The 15,655-nt window shown below is 46.5% G+C and overlaps 1 protein-coding gene across 2 annotated transcripts in view; it reads right to left on the bottom strand.

Annotated features, from left to right (window-relative positions):
• Positions 1–15,475, bottom strand: part of TRERF1 (transcriptional regulating factor 1) — a 234,884-nt gene extending 219,409 nt beyond the window's left edge. For both annotated transcript variants that reach the window (XM_011943599.1, XM_011943605.1), the window contains exons 1-2: positions 15,445–15,475; positions 14,602–14,686 (exon numbers count right to left, since the gene is read on the bottom strand). The gene's annotated coding sequence lies outside the window, so the exon portion shown is untranslated. The remainder of the gene's footprint in view (positions 1–14,601; positions 14,687–15,444) is intronic.
• Between the last annotated feature and the right edge of the window lie 180 nt (positions 15,476–15,655).

Here is a 15,655-nt window from a genome sequence, read left to right as displayed (position 1 = left end):
TCCTTATCTGTGTCAGTATTTTCCAAATTCTCTATAATCACTATGAATTATTTGCAATCTCCCTCTACAAAAAAAAAAAATATATATATATATATAAACTACTTTCACTTACCATTTATACAATTTCAGTGAAAAAGTCTTAATGCTAACAAAGCTTTCAATTATGTCTGCTCCAGGCCTTAGAAGCAGGAGACTATGGTGTAAATGTGAGGCAGAACATTCTGACCGGGGAAGGCTGATAAGCCTGATCCAGAGACTGCAGAGCCCATGACTTCCGTTGCACAAATATGTCATCACCATCTTGCTTAGCAGGTGTGGATTTTTACACACATTCTGCTAGTTAATCTTCCTAATAACCAAGTAGATGTGACCACCTGAGGAAACAGTTCAGGAAGGTGAAGTGATCCTCCTAAGGACACACAAGGGCACTCCAGCTCTGGCGGGAGGTTCTCCCACTTGCAGCCCAGCCACCAACGGTTCCCCCAAATCATGTGGAACAATTTGGGGCAGATCTGAGAGCACATTCAGCCCCAAACACTTCTGGAAGCTAACAACGTATGTGAACCACACACCCATCGTGCCCAAAGCCCAGGGACGGCATTGAGATCCCACCCTCACAGAGTTTCACCCCCTCAGAAAATGATTATGCAGAAGAGTAAAGAATATGGCTTCACAGTTCTCAAAGCACTTTTGCATTTTTTTAAATCTCATTTTACTCTCAAAATAAACCTTTTCAGTCAGTAAAACAAAGGTACTGAGAGGACAAGGAAAATGAGGCTCCAAGAGTTAGACTGCTATCCACGAATAGCCCCAGAGGGTTGGCGTGGTGTTCCTTCCACCATATTATCATAGTCATATTTTTGAAGGAAACTCAGGCCATGCTGTCTGGTAAGGCGAAATGGGAGGCAGGATAAGCAAGTGGGAAAAGAATCTGGTTTTACAGTCACCCAGGTCTGAGTTCCTGAGTCTGAATCCCTGCCCTGCAATTTACTAGCCATACAACCTTGAAAGAGCTTCTGCATCTCTTTGTGCCTCCATTTCCCTACCTGTATAAGGAGAAGAATACCTTCCTCATGCAGTTGCTCTGAGGGTTAAATGGGGTAACAGACCTAAAATGATGGTGTGCATCTGCACTAGGCAGCTGTTATTTATTTATTGTTTGTTTGTTTGTTTATTTTTGAGACGGAGTCTTACTCTGTCACCCAGGTTCAAGTGCAATGGCATGATCTCGGCTCACTGCAACCTTCACCTCCCAGATTCAAGCGATCCTCCTGCCCCAGTCTCCCGAGCAGTTGGGATTACAGGTGCCCACCACCACACCTGGATAATTTTTGTATTTTTAGTAGAGATGGGGTTTCACCATATTGTCCAGGCTGGTCTCAAACTCCTGACCTCAAGGGATCTGCCCACCTCGGCCTCCCAAAGTGCTGGGATTACAAGAGTGAGTCACTGTGAGCAGGTAAGAAGCTGCAGCTGTTACTTTTTAAAATGTATCCTGTCCCCCAACATATACAAGGTGAGGTCGCCATGGCCAGAGCACATTGCCTCACCTTCCTAAAGAAAACAATCCCCTGGCCAGGTGCGGTGGCTCACACCTGTAATTCCAGCACTTTGGGAGGCCGAGGCAGGTGGACCACCTGAGGTCAGGAGTTCGAGATCAGCCTGGGCAATATGGCAAAACCCCACCTCTACTAAAAATACAAAAATTAGCCAGGCGCGGTGGTATACACCTGTAGTACCAGCTTCTTGGGAGGCTGAGGCAGGAGAATTGCTTGAATCTGGGACGTGGAGGTTGTAGTGAGCTGAGATTACACCACTGCACTCCAGTCTGGGCAAGAGAGCAAGACTATGTCAGAAAGAAAAGAAAGAAAGAGAGAAAGAGAAAGAAAGAAAGAAAGAAAATAACCCCGTATGCTTTTCCAAATTCTGCCATCCTGGTTAAGGCTAGATTCATCTCAGCTACTTGCCTTTTTAAAACTCTTTCCAAGCTTTTAAATTTAAGCCCCTAAAAGAGTCCTCATAGAAGGAGCAGATACGAGTTGAGGAGGACAGAAGGCTGAGACCCCAGGCTCTGTGTTCTGTGCTTCTGTGCAGATTAGATCAGAGGGTTTAGATATGGGGAGGACACAGCATACGGCCTGCCCTGAAGGGAATCACACAGGTAAGCACAGGATGGGAGGAGAGGGGAAGGAGGGCAGCCCACCAACAGAGTGGAGAGTGGAAAGGGAGTGTCACAGAGTACATGGCCAGGGGCCTCAAGGAAGACAAGGGGACAGACACAGAAGTGAAAGTGCCTCTTAGAAACTGAAAAAGAGCAGGCAAGATGGAGAGAGAAATGGCAGGCCGTGCCGTAGAAAGATGGCAATGCTTCTCCTTCAACATCACTGCCACTTGCCTCTGTGTTTCCAACACTTTCCTAAGTGGTCTCCTGGCCTGCAGACTCAACCCCTCCAGACTGGACCCCGTTCCCCGACACATACTTCCTAACTCCAAAACCTTCAGTGACTCCCCTACTGCCTGCAGGGTCAGGACTACACTCCCTAACATGACATCGGGTTCTCCCTGCCCAATCCCTGCTCACCTCTCCAGTCTCACCATCTGGCAACTGTCTGTGAGACAGTACGTGCCAGGCCCCAGGATGGGTGCTGAGGACACAATAAATAAGACATGGTATACCCTTAAGAAGCTGGAAGTTGGCTGGGCGTGGTGGCTCACGCCTGTAATCCTAGCACTTTGGGAGGCAGAGACATGGGGCAGATCACCTGAGGTCAGGAGTTTGAAACCAGCCTGGCCAACATGACAAAACCCCGTCTCTACTAAAAATACAAAAATTAGCTGGGTGTGGATTAGGTGAGGAAGGGGCCTGTAGTCCCAGCTACTCGGGAGGCTGAGGCAGGAGAATCACTTGAGCCTGGGAGGCAGAGGTTGCAGTGAGCTGAGATCACACCACTGCACTCCAGCCTGGGCGACAGAGCAATACTCCATCTCATAAATAAATAAATAAATAAACAAACAAGACTCCAAAACAAACAAACAAAGGGACTCTGAGGGCGCCCTGGCCCATTCCGCCATGTGAGGACCCGGTGAGAAGATGACCATCTAAGACCAAATCTGCCCCTGCCTTATTCTTAGACCTCCTGGCCTTCTGAACTGTTAGAAATAAAAGTTTGTTGTTTGAGCCATTCAGTCTATTATATTTTTGTTATAGTAGCCCAAACAAAGACAGAGGGATAAGCCTAGCTGCTCCAGACAGTATGTCCTGTGAACTTCTTCAGAAATTCTGCCTTTTTCTGGTAGGCATCACTGTGTGTCACATTTCTATGTAAACATGACCGTCCTTCGCTAGACTCTGAGCTCCTCTTATTTGTCCTGGCATCTCCAGCCATTGGGACAATCCTGATATACGGCAGGCACTCAATAAATGCTTGATGAACAAGTTGTCAGCAAAGCCACCCACCGTGGCCTGGCAGGGGATGGGGGCAGGGCACTCATCTCTTCTAACAAGGCTATGAGACCCTTGACCTTCCTTAGAATAACAGCTCACTCCAGGAACTCAGGAAAGATTCTCTTAAACATCCTGAGCCCTCTACCCTTAGCTGTCAACGGCAGGCCTCATTGGCAGCTCTAGATATTTTGCTGAGGTTCTTAGAGTCTAGAGGTCTGTACATAGCAAGCATACAGTGACTAGGCAATTTCTAAAGGCAGCATAGTCTAAGGATCAGGAGCCAGTCTTTGGAGCGGGTCCTGACTTCGGATACCAGCTCCGCCACACAGCACCTGTCCTTAAACAAGTTGCTGAAACCCCCCGAGCCTCAGTTTCCTCAAGTGTAAAGTGGGTATCACATCTGCTTCTTGCAATTGTAGGAGAATGAAATGACTAAAATATCCACACAAGGCCAGGCACATAGTAAGCTTTCTATATATAGCAGTTACTACTACTAAAGTGATCTGGAGCCCTAATTCTGATACCCCGCGGCCTATGCAAATTCCTGAGCCCCTAAATAGGCTCTTTTTGGTGTGCTCTGGGAGGCAAAAGACATCCAATCTCTGACTCACAATATGTTGCCAAAATTCTCCTCGAATTCCCAAGAGAAAACGTATTTTAATTCCCTCTGACTTTAAAAATTAAACAGTTCTTACAGCATTTTGGGGTGGCAGGGGTGAGGAAGACGACCACAAAATCCAACAAGCAGCTTTTAAAAGGTTACAAACTGATTGGAGAAAGAAAGGAGAAGGCAGCTGGAGGGGGTGAGAAGGGGGGATGGAGACAATCCCCTGAGTTTCTGCTATTATTGAATACCCCAACTCTCAAAGTAGCCTGGCTGCCCCCTCCTCCACGTGGGCTAAGCTCTGTTAATGAGAAAGCCGAGCTCTGCCTACATTACCACAATAATGATTTCCCGGTTGCATTTTTACATGCCTGCCGCTTTATCATAGCAGAAGTAGACATATATTTTCAATAAATCCCTTCTCTCCTTTCCCCTCCCCAACTCGAGCTCTCCCAGTAAATGCTGTTCCCTCTGCACCCTCCCCCAATGCAATCCCAACCCTGGAGCACAATGAGTTCCACTAATCAAAACAGAAAGAAAAAGAAAAATGGAAAAATCACAGCTGCTGAAAAACAGCATTTGCTACAAGTCAAAGCCCTCTACATTTTTTTCTGCACGAAGCATTTACTTCTTCAAGGACACATCACCCCGCCTCTATCAGAAATCTTACGTAGAGTTGCTCAAAGGGGAAGGAGGAGGGGGTGGGTGAAGAAATCTAATATTCAGTCTCTTTCCTATTTTGACTAAGCCAGCACAGACAGAAATATAGATAAGGCCTTGAATAACTGATTTAACAAAATGTCACTTATTAAAAGGAATGGGGGATGGGACAGCATTTGCATCCGAGAGCTCAGTTAAACCACCCCAGCTAAAAGGCTGCAAGGCCAAGGCAAGGCAAGGGGGAAGAAAATATTTCTCAGGTCTGGTCTTCTTCAGTGGCTGCAAGGACTGGGCCTGGTAGCAGAGAAGCCTGGATCAAAAAGCAATGGGGAGAAAACCAGAGGTTTAAAACACACACACACACACACACAAAACCAAAACCCAGCTGATTCTTAAGTAAGCGTTTTTACAGCACTAACTAGTATCAGGCTCTGTGCTAGAGGCTGGGGGGTACAGAAATGAGTGATGACCCAGTTCTGCCTTCCCCAAGCTCCCAGTCCGGAGAGGTGAAAGACACGTCCCACCGTAAGCATGACAGCAGCAGCCTTATAAACCAAGGGCAGCAGGAACCCAGGAATGGCCCCTTCTAGCCCATCCACTGCCCTGGCCAGGCCCAGGCACACAGAGCCATCAAGAAAGACTTAACGAATGAGAGTTTGCGAGGTTTGAATTCCATACTGCCTTCTAAAGAAGCTCAGACTCTTCAAAAGGAAAGAGGCCCCTAAATGTCCTTACCTACTGTGGCTCCCCCTGAAAACCCCTCAACTTGCATGTATTCACCCAATTAACAAAGAAAAGCGAACTCAAGCCCCAATACTTCAGAATCAGCCTCATTACTGTGTCCTTCACTTGAATTTAAGGGAGCTTGGTATCTCCTATTGTAATGACAACAGAGGGAACCCAAACGACACTCCTATTAAAACTCTTTGGGCATCAACTCCAGCTTTTTCTCTTTTCCTTTAAGAAAAAAAACTTTCAAAGGAGTTAGATTGGGGGCAGTTTCCCAAAGACCAAGAGAGGCCCTAGGAGCAGCCTCCGTAATGACAAAGACCCCTGAGGCCCTCAGGAAGGATTCTTTCTGAGGGAGCAAGCTGTCCAGGGCCCTGTTATCTCCAAAGTCAGAGCCCAGGGGCTAGAGGCCACACCATCTAGAAATGACCACTAGACCACCCAGGTCCCTCTGCTGAGGGGCCCCACAGAAGGGACAGAGCTGACAGTAGGAGACTGATGGCAAATAGCTGCCCCATGTGTTAAATCAAGTCTTGGCCCTCATTATAAGGCAGCCTTAAAACTTTGTGCTCCAGAATAATGGAGGCAGACAATTTAAGTTTTCAAAAATGTCATGCCAAAAGCATGCTTAAATCATCTGAGTATTTCCAAAAGCTCATTGGAGTTGTAAGCCCAAAACACCCAGATGATCTTCCTGGTTTCCACAATCTTTTACATATATTCTGTACCACATTCTTCTACTTAACACTGTATAGCATTATCTATTTCAGAGTGCACAAAATTTGGACACCATTCAAATTGTGGCCTTAAATCAGGGCTTTGGATGCTGGCTGAACAGGTGACTCTTAGTTGATCATTTATTTTTACTTTTCAACTTTACTTCTCGAGCCTCAGTTTCCTCAGCTGCAAAATGAGGATATCTACCTTCTCTGGTTGTTGCAGGACACGAATAAGACATGTCAAAGAGGCTTTGGAACTATAAAATGCGAGTTATTTCAGTGATGGCCTCCATTTCCTCTCTCTCTGATTTTTCGTTGATTTCTTCCTTCTCTCTATGAAACTAAATTGGTATCAGGTCTACTGCTTTTCAAAATCAACAACACATATTTATTATACAAATACAGGAAGAAGCCCCATTATCCATGGGTGTAGCAAAATCTCAATAATTGCTAAATCTAGGTGATGAGTAGAAGGGAGTTCATTATACTAGTCCTTCTGCTTCTGTGTATGTTTAAAGTTTTTTCATAATAAAGATAATTTTTAAATAAATAAATAAATAAAACTTCACCTTCTTAGGCAGAGGCCAGAAGCCCGATTAGTGAAAAGCACTGTATATCTTTTTAAAATGAGAATTGACTTTCCAGCATACACAGTAAGACTAAGGGCTAATGACTGCTTTTAGGTAGACTCAGCTTTATAGCACAATCCTTATTTGCAAAACAAACACTGAATGCAAATGAAGATGGCCAAGACTGCAGAACCTCAGTCGGGTTTCTTGGGGGTAGGTTCAAGGTTCCCCTGCACCCAGTTCACATGATTCTTTGCAGAGCAAACCAAGTTTATTTGGCCCTTTGGGTGAGCAGGTCCCAGATTCTGAAAATGGAATCAGAATTTGAACCTATATAGACTGGCACTGCACGGCCAGCATTTCTGAGGCCAGCCTTCCGACAAGAAGAGCAGTTTCGCTAAAGGGATCACAGAGAACTTGAAAACCCCAAATAGAAGGCAGTTACATGTAGGGAACAACAGTGGGAGTGGACAAGGGAAATGTTTCGCTAGCTGTCAGATTTTCTATCTGAAAAGGAGACCTGGCTGAAGATCAAGCCGCCTTGCTGCTGCCTGTGTTCTATGCCTCTTACCGTTGACATCACACTTTCCATACATGATCTGATTCCCCCTCACAACTTGAAGAGGAAAGCTGAAGATGGTACCAATCCTCTTTTTACAGATACAGAAAGGCTCAGAGGTCGACTCATTCAGAGCCTTGGTGTAGAGCTGGATCTCAATCCAGATCTGACTCTCTCCTCTTTCACCTACCTCCTTTGCAGACCCCACAGCTGGGAGCCACCGAGGCTGGCAGTCCATGGGATATTTTTTGTAAAAGACAACCTAAACAAGAGGCAGCCTTTGCCTTTTTTTTTTTTCTTTTGAGCTTCTTGCTCAAAACCTATGACAGTACCCACCAACTCTGAACAGGGCTGAAAATCACAGAAGTCTTTTTTCTAATCATAGTTTTCAAATAAATTTAATGCGAGGCCCTAATTATTTTAACTGAAGACTCTTTTCTCCAAGCTAAAGAATTCACTCTTTCCTCTGTGCTGCTCACTAACGCAGTCAAATGTTCAGAAAAATGCAGTACCATTTCTGATGCAGTCTTAACCCTTGAGTCTCTGGCTGATGTCAAGTCCTAAGCCCAAACTCCTTTCCAGGGACACGGCAGCCTCAGCCTGGGGAGGCAGAACATCTTGGCCCTCCACACAGTCCCCTGCCTGCCCACTCCTTAGCATCTGCCCCCTTATCAGTTTTTCTCCCCTGTCATGATGGAGCAAGTCCCTGAAGTATCCCCCACCCCCTTACAAAGGCCAGATCTTCCCCTCAGACCTTCTCACGGGCTTTTTGCTCAACTGACCCAACTCGTTTCTCTTGATCAATCACTCCCTCTCCACTGATCTTTCCCATCAGCACACAAATTACCAACCCTTCCAAAAAACCTCTTTCCCTTTTGCACATCCTTCCAGCTCCCACTCCATTTCTCTGCTCCTCACCTTTCATCAAATTTTGCCAAAGAGTTGACTACACATGCTGTCCGCAGCTCCTCACTCATGATCCTCTCCCAACCCACCAATCGTGGTCCTGGCCAATCCTTCACTCCACTAAAACTGTTCTTCACAAGTCACAGACAGATTCCATTGTGCCAAATCCAGGGCCTGGTGCAGTGGCTCACGCTTGTAATCCAGCACTTGGGGAGGCCAAGGCGGGTGGATCACCTGAGGTCAGGAGTTTGAGACTAGCCTGGCCAACATGGTGAAACACCATCTCTACTAAAAATATAAAAACCAGCCAGGCGTGGTGACGCATGCCTGTAGTCCCAGCTACTCGGGAGGCTGAGGCAAGAGAATTGCTTGAACCTGGGAGGCAGAGGTTGCAGTCAGCTGAGATTGCACCATTGCACTCCAGCCTGGACAACAGAGTAAGACTCCATCTCAAAAAAAAAAAAAAAAAAAAAACCAATGAAACAAATCCAATGGTGATTTTTCTGGCCTTATCAGCCTCATGAAATACTACACACACACACACACACACACACACACACACATGCACACACAGCACACACCCCCTTCACACTGCCTGTCCTTCTCTCTCTGCAGGCTCCTTAGTGCATTCTGTCCACTCTCCTGCATTTAAATGCTCTCTCCATGCTGATGGCTCCCACATTTTTATCTCGGGCTAGGTGGTAGATTAGATTACTCTACTTAACATCTCCACTTTGAGTCTATTAGGCACCTCAAACTTAGTGGTGCCCTAACAAAAATATCTTGATTCTGCCCACCTCCTTCTCCCAATCTTTCTTCGTATCAGCGAACAGCAGCACCATCTACTCAACTGCATAAGTCAGAAACCTCGGAGTTCTTGATACTTCTCCCCACCCCACAGAAGCCCTGCCCATTCTACTCCTAATGAGCATCTCACACCCACCCACTCCTCTCCATGCACCTCCTTCACCTCCTCCTCAACCTGCCTCTTTACTGTGCTCCACCTGCCTCTTTACTGTGCTCTGCCTTTCTCTGCTTTCTTCTCCACCAATGCAATCTTCTTTAACATGAGTTAGGGGCTGTTGCTTCCCACTCTAAACTTTCTTTTGTTTGTTTGGTTTTTTGTTGTTGTTGTTTTTGAGATGAAGTCTCGTTCTGTCGCCCAGGCTGGAGTGCAGTGGCGTGATCTCCACTCACTGCAACCTCTGCCTCCTGGGCTCAAGTGATTCTCCTGCCTCAACCTCCCAAGTAGCTGGGATCACAGGCGCCCGCCACCACACAGTTTAATTTTTGTATTTTTAGTAAAGACAGGGTTTCACCATGTTGGCCAGGCTGGTCTGGAACTCCTGACCTCAGGCCATCTGCCCCCCTCAGCCTCCCAAAGTGCTAGGATTACAGGTGTGAGCCACCGTGCCCAACCCCACTCCAAACTTTCAGTGGCTTCCCACTACACTTCCAATGAAATGTAAACCTTTCCAAAGCCCAGAGAGTCCAGCACAATCATCTCATGCCACCCTCTCTCCTTCATCCTTGACCACCTGTGCCTCTTTGAGTTCTCCTGAAAACCAAAGTCTTTCTGCACAGGCTCTCCTCTGCTTCATGTGCTGTCTCCCCCCACCCCCAAACCTCAGAGAGGCCTTTCCAGGCTACTCTAATGAAATCCATCCAAGTCACTGGACCAGTGGTTTCATCAGAGCACTGATCACAATTGGCAAGCTGTATTTCTTTATATGGCTGCCTCCGGACTGTAAGTGAGGTGGTAAGGGTAGGGGTATGGGTAGAAGGAGATGATTATGTCTCGTTTAATTATCAGTATATTTCTGGAGCTTTAACACAGTGCCTGGTAAATAGTAAGTCCTCAATAAGAAGCTGCCGCATGTATGAAAGAAACCAGGGCTGCTTATGGCATTATAAAAACCTTGTTCCATGGCCACGTGTGGTGCCTCACGCCTGTCATCCCAGCACTTTGGGAGGCCAAGGTGGGTGGATCACTTGAGGCTAGGAGTTCAAGACAGCCTGGCCAACATGGTGAAACCCTGTCTCTACTAAAATAAAATAAAAAATAGCTGGGCATGGTGGTGCACGCCTGTAATCCCAGCTACCTGGGAGGCTGAGGCAGGAGGTTCACTTGGACCCAAGAAGCAGAGGTTGCAGTGAGCTGAGATTGAGGCACTGCACTCCAGCCTGAGTGACAGAGTGAGACGCTGTCTCAAACAAACAAACAATGAATAAAACCCTCGTTCTTTGAGCCCAGAGTTATCACCGTTATTTAGGCACATGGGTTCTTTGTCCCCTTCCTGCTCTATCAAACATTTAAAAAGAAATGTTTATGTTGCTAAACCAACACCCCAACAGCTCAGCATATGCTACCCCATGCCAACTCATTGTCTTCCATGACGAAAAACCAAGAATCATGTTTCTTCAGTAAACCAAATTACTACAAGCAGCTACTCTGAGAACTTAAAATTCTTAGAAAATACCACAGAGGCTTTTTGTTGTGTGTTTTCTTTAGCCCAGAAGAAAAGATTTATTAAGAGAGCCCTGGGGTCAAACTCATATTACTGAGACTATACTATTCCTTAAAAATGCCCACAGCACCCTTGTGGCAACGCACGCCAGTAACTAGAATCCAGTTGTTCTTGTCCTCCTCTCTCCACAAAAGAAATCAACTATATGTTAGTTCTCCTTTATTTTATTGGTTTCCCTCCAACATGCAAATTCAGAAATATCGTTAATCCACAAGATCCCAGATGATTTTAATCCTCCCTCCTCCCTCAGCCACACAGTTTTATGAGGTCAGAAATAAAATAAGCTGAATTCAACTGCCTTTAGAGTAGGACCACGAGCACCCACTTATACCACCTGGGTATGAGCCACTTGCCTAGATCCTTACTTTTCTTTTTTTGTTGTTTGTTTTTGTTTTTGTTTTTTTGAGACAGAGTCTCACTCTGTCACCCAGGCTGGAGTGCAATGGCGTGATCTCAGCTCACTGCAACCTCTGCCTCCCACGTTCAAGCGCTTCTCATGCCTCAGTCTCCCAAGTGGCTGGGATTACAGACACCCACCATCATGCCCGGCTAATTTTTGCATTTTTGTACAGACAGGGTTTCACCATGTTGGCCAGGTGATCCGCCTGCCTCGGCCTCCCAAAGTGCTAGGATTACAGGCATGAGCCACCACGCCCAGCCCTAAATCCTTACTTTCCATGTCAATGTCCAAAATCAATAAAAACATCAAGAGCTTCTCCCAAAAATGCCCACAGTGAAATACAGAGAATCCTGGTGATAAAAAATGACACTATATCATTATTATGAACCTTATCACAAATATTCAGCCAAATCCCAATTACCCACAGAAAGCAGGCACAGGCACACTGGACTTTCTGGTCTCCCGCTTATCCCCAAAGCTACCTCCTCCTGCTGCCTGGGAGTAAGAACTCAGTTAACCTTAGACTTGACCTTAGACAAGTTAACCAGCTGGCTGGAGAAGAAACTTCTAAGATGAACAGAAATTATTTTTGGTGCCAAGGATATATACATGCTCTACTCTCTGTTAGTGCACAGAATTGGGATTTTTTTTGTACAAGACACTGGCATTGTTTTTTTTTTGACTGGCATTGTCAAAAATACTTTATTCATAAGTATTTCCTTGTGTTTGATGGTCAAGATCACCAGGCCACTCAAGAGTCCTTTCTGGAATACCAAGGATCAAATCCACTTTCTCCATGAAAAGACAAAAACAGAAGTTAGTCAGCTCACCCAAGTCCATGAAGCAATTGGCCGTTGGCTCAGGAAGAGACTGTCAAGACCTCTGGAGACCTCGCTTACAAGACACAGAATTTCAGAGCCGGAAGGGAACTCACGGATCAAACCACGCACTTTTAAGATAAAAAATCCAAAGCCCAGAAATGGCTAGAAATTGGTACTTTCCCCACCTGTCTTTCCAGTGATGTTTCCCCAGTCTTGAGCATCAAACCACGTTTAAGTTCTTTGTCACTTTACAAATACTGTAAACTTGAGCCAACTATTGAACACAAGACAATTTTAACACTTCCTGGCTAATCAACTTCAAGGAGAATCCTTACATTTGCCAAAAAACAAAAAACAAACCAAAAAAAACCGCTTTCGGTTATTATGACCAACCCACCCACTAAAGGAGGAGAAAAAGAAAATTATAAACAAGCTTTATTTTTTGTGACCACACATTTTATTATATAAGCAGCAAAAAAACACTATACTCTGTCTCCTCCTTCATACTTTAAGTTCCTAACTCAACAAAAACCACAGGCCCAAGCCGGTTAAAGGAGGCAAAACTGAGTACTTTCCACACAGTTCATAGAACAACTGTTTTCACAGCAAGCTCACATAAATGCTATGTGATAATAACACATGCCTGCTATATGGAAGCCTGCTTACCAAGCTGTGAAAAGACCCATGTTTACTATGGAACCTGAAAAATTAATCTTCTCATACAGCAGAAGGGAAACGCTCTTTTTGGGATGTCAAGCTGGCTTCTAAACAATCCTTTGGCGAAAACGGACATGCCTAAAAGGGCGGAGCCCAGAGAGGTGTGTCACTCTGGGTATCAATTCCTATAAATCAGATCCTGACAATCACCACAATATTTTAAAAAGAATGAATTATGATTCATGGGCCTTCAAACCTTTATTACCACAAGAACATTCTCTGTAGAAGAGAAAAAAAAAAAAAAACCTACTGTGACTTGACTAATGGCCAAAGCAAGACAATAAAATAAATCTCATAAATACAAGGAAAAAAACCTGAATGACTGCTCTTGGCTCTGAGGCTAGGCATGTAAATAATTCCACCCTGGAATGAACATACATAAAGATTTTGTTTACCCTCCCAGCAAATACAACAACCAGACTCAGATTTTCATCAGGTAAAAATAATAGCTAATTTGTTTAACTAATGCCTAGTTAGGAACATTTGATAAGCAGCAATAATATTTAATTCCCAACTAACTCAACTCTCAAACTGCCAAGTATCAACCCTCAATCTGGAAATCTGACTACAGTTAGGAAAGAAAAAAAGCACTCTCCATCAGCAATGTGTAGTGAGTTTTTTAAAACCCATTTTTCTCGACCCTGCTAGAACAGAGCCTGTCTACAGAATTGCAGAAAGCTTAACCAATCTTAGTTAACCCCACTGCCTAGTGGCTACTCCCTAACCCTACTAAACGTCTCTGCGTTGGACCTCAGATGCTAAAATTATCCTAGCAAAGTTAAAACTCCCAGCATCATCAAGGTAGCTGACAGCCAAGACCTACAACTCTTCTGCAGACACCAGTAGGCTGAGGACCAAGAAAACAGAGGCAAGGAGAGGCAAAGGCTGATGGTTAACTAGTTAAGCGCTGAGGACTCCTGCTGTTATCCTCTCCAGTCAGTGAGCATCAACACCACACTTCCTATAGCCAAACTCCTTTCTTAAAAGGGTCAGTGATGCAGAAGGTGGGTGCTAATTGGGACAACTTAAAACTCCCCTTCTTAAAGCTCTCCTCCGTGACCTGCTGAAAAGTGCACCTGGACCGGTTTTCGGGAGACATTTTTTAATGAACTCTTTAGCCACTCCCGGGCAGTCATTCCTAAGCACGACTTCCACGCACTTCACAAGACAGCCCAGGCCACGCTGACTTGAAGACACCCCCTTCAGCACGGGCAGTTGCCAAAGCTGCCTCTAGTCTGGGGAAGAGTTTCCACAAAGCTGGCTCTAACAGGCCGGTGGAAGGCATACGGAGGAACCAGAAAGCGTTTTCTTGTAAGCTAAGGATGGCAGGCGCACATGCTCCAGTCCAGTGCTGGCCAGAGGCTGCCTGCCAGGTGCTCTTGGCCTCCGCCGGTGAATGAGTGGTTTGGTTTGGTTTTTAATATCTGTTTCTTAAGACCACCGGCAGTAACTTCCCAGTCTCCCAAACTGAAGTTGGGGAGTGAAGGAACAGGTTTACCCCCTTACACACTGCTCCCATCTGGGTGGCCACACTAACTTCTGGGGAGTACCCAGCCCCCACAGAGCCCGCAGGCGCGTATACATACACATATGCATCATGTCAAAAACCCCAAAAGGCAAAGTCCTGCGGTTTCTGAGCTGGAGAATGAAGCCTTTATAACATCACAACCTCAAATGCAAGCCCACCATCACTACCTTTAAGCCAGGGTTGCCAGTTATAGCGCCCATCTCATCCCTCCCCATTTACTGGGATGCTGTGCAGCCCAGAGAGGGGAGAGGGAAGAAGGGAGAAGGCCCTGCTTGCATAGTGAAAGTAAAGGGGGGGAGACTTCTCCTTCTCTGTCTCCCCACTCTTCCCTCCCCACTCCGCCCCACCCCCGTCTTCTCGAGGAGCATCCCCAAACTAATTTTTAATAAATGAAACTTAATAAGCTTCTTGCCTACCTTGGCTGTTTCTGCAACAAGTGCATGGGCAATCCGACGAGAAGACCAGTCTCCGCTTGGGGGGTGAGATGGGGGGCGAGCAGAGCTGATGGAGTAATTTCAATATTAATTTATGTCAGCCGCCTTCTCTCAGCGCTACTCACTTACAGTACTGCCCTCAGCCTGTAAACAAATATCGCTCCGCCAGGAAACATACTCCCCAGATGCAAGCCCCTCTCCCCAGCAGGGAACCTGGCCCCTCGCCCCGCCGCAAGAGTGTGCTCCCCCACCCGGGGTAGGAAGCTTTGGGTTTCCAAAGCACCAACCCACCACCTCCTCCACCACCCCAGCAAGAAACTTACTCGATCCGTCTACGCCTCCACCCTCCCTTCAGGAAATCTACTCTCCATATGCATTCAGCCTCCCCGCAGGAAATCTGCTCCCCCCTCCCCCCTTCTATATACATGCACCCCTCCCTCTCCTCCTCCCCTTGCGCCCTCCCCGGCCAGAAACTTACTAGTGAGCAAGCGTGCAGGCTCTCCTGATGCTGGAAACTTACTCCCAGATATAGCGCCCGCCAGCCCCCTTTCCCAGCCCTGTTCCCCTTCCTGCCCTCCGCCGCAAGCAACTCCAAACTCTCCGCATCCAGCCGTTCTCCCTCCCCGGTGGAAATTTGCAGCGCCGGGCTGCGCGCGTGCATCCACCCTCCCCTTCAGGAAACTTACTCCCCATCTGCATGCACCGCCTCTCAGCCATCGCTTAGAGGGAAGGGGGTGTGCTGGGGAGACAGAAATACATATGTATCTCTCGCCCCTCCCCCGGCCGCAGCCCACTCGGGGCCGAGCCGCGGTAACCTGGCCTTACCTTTGCATTGCTCCCCATCCTTGCCCCCTCCCTTAACCCTCCTTATCCGCTCCCCAGTACCCCCCTTTCTTCACCCATTACCCACCCCTAGCAACCGTTCCCAAGCTCCTCTCGGCCTTTTTTTTTTTTTTTTAAATCCAGGATGCAAATTCCTCCCCTGTCAGCAAATCGACTGTCAAATTATTTTCTTGCAAAAGGAGAAAGGCGGGGT

The sequence above is a fragment of the Colobus angolensis genome, unplaced genomic scaffold (assembly GCF_000951035.1).
Source record: "Colobus angolensis palliatus isolate OR3802 unplaced genomic scaffold, Cang.pa_1.0 Scaffold105, whole genome shotgun sequence".
NCBI lineage: Eukaryota > Metazoa > Chordata > Mammalia > Primates > Cercopithecidae > Colobus > Colobus angolensis.
This window is presented reverse-complemented; position numbering and strand designations above follow the sequence as displayed.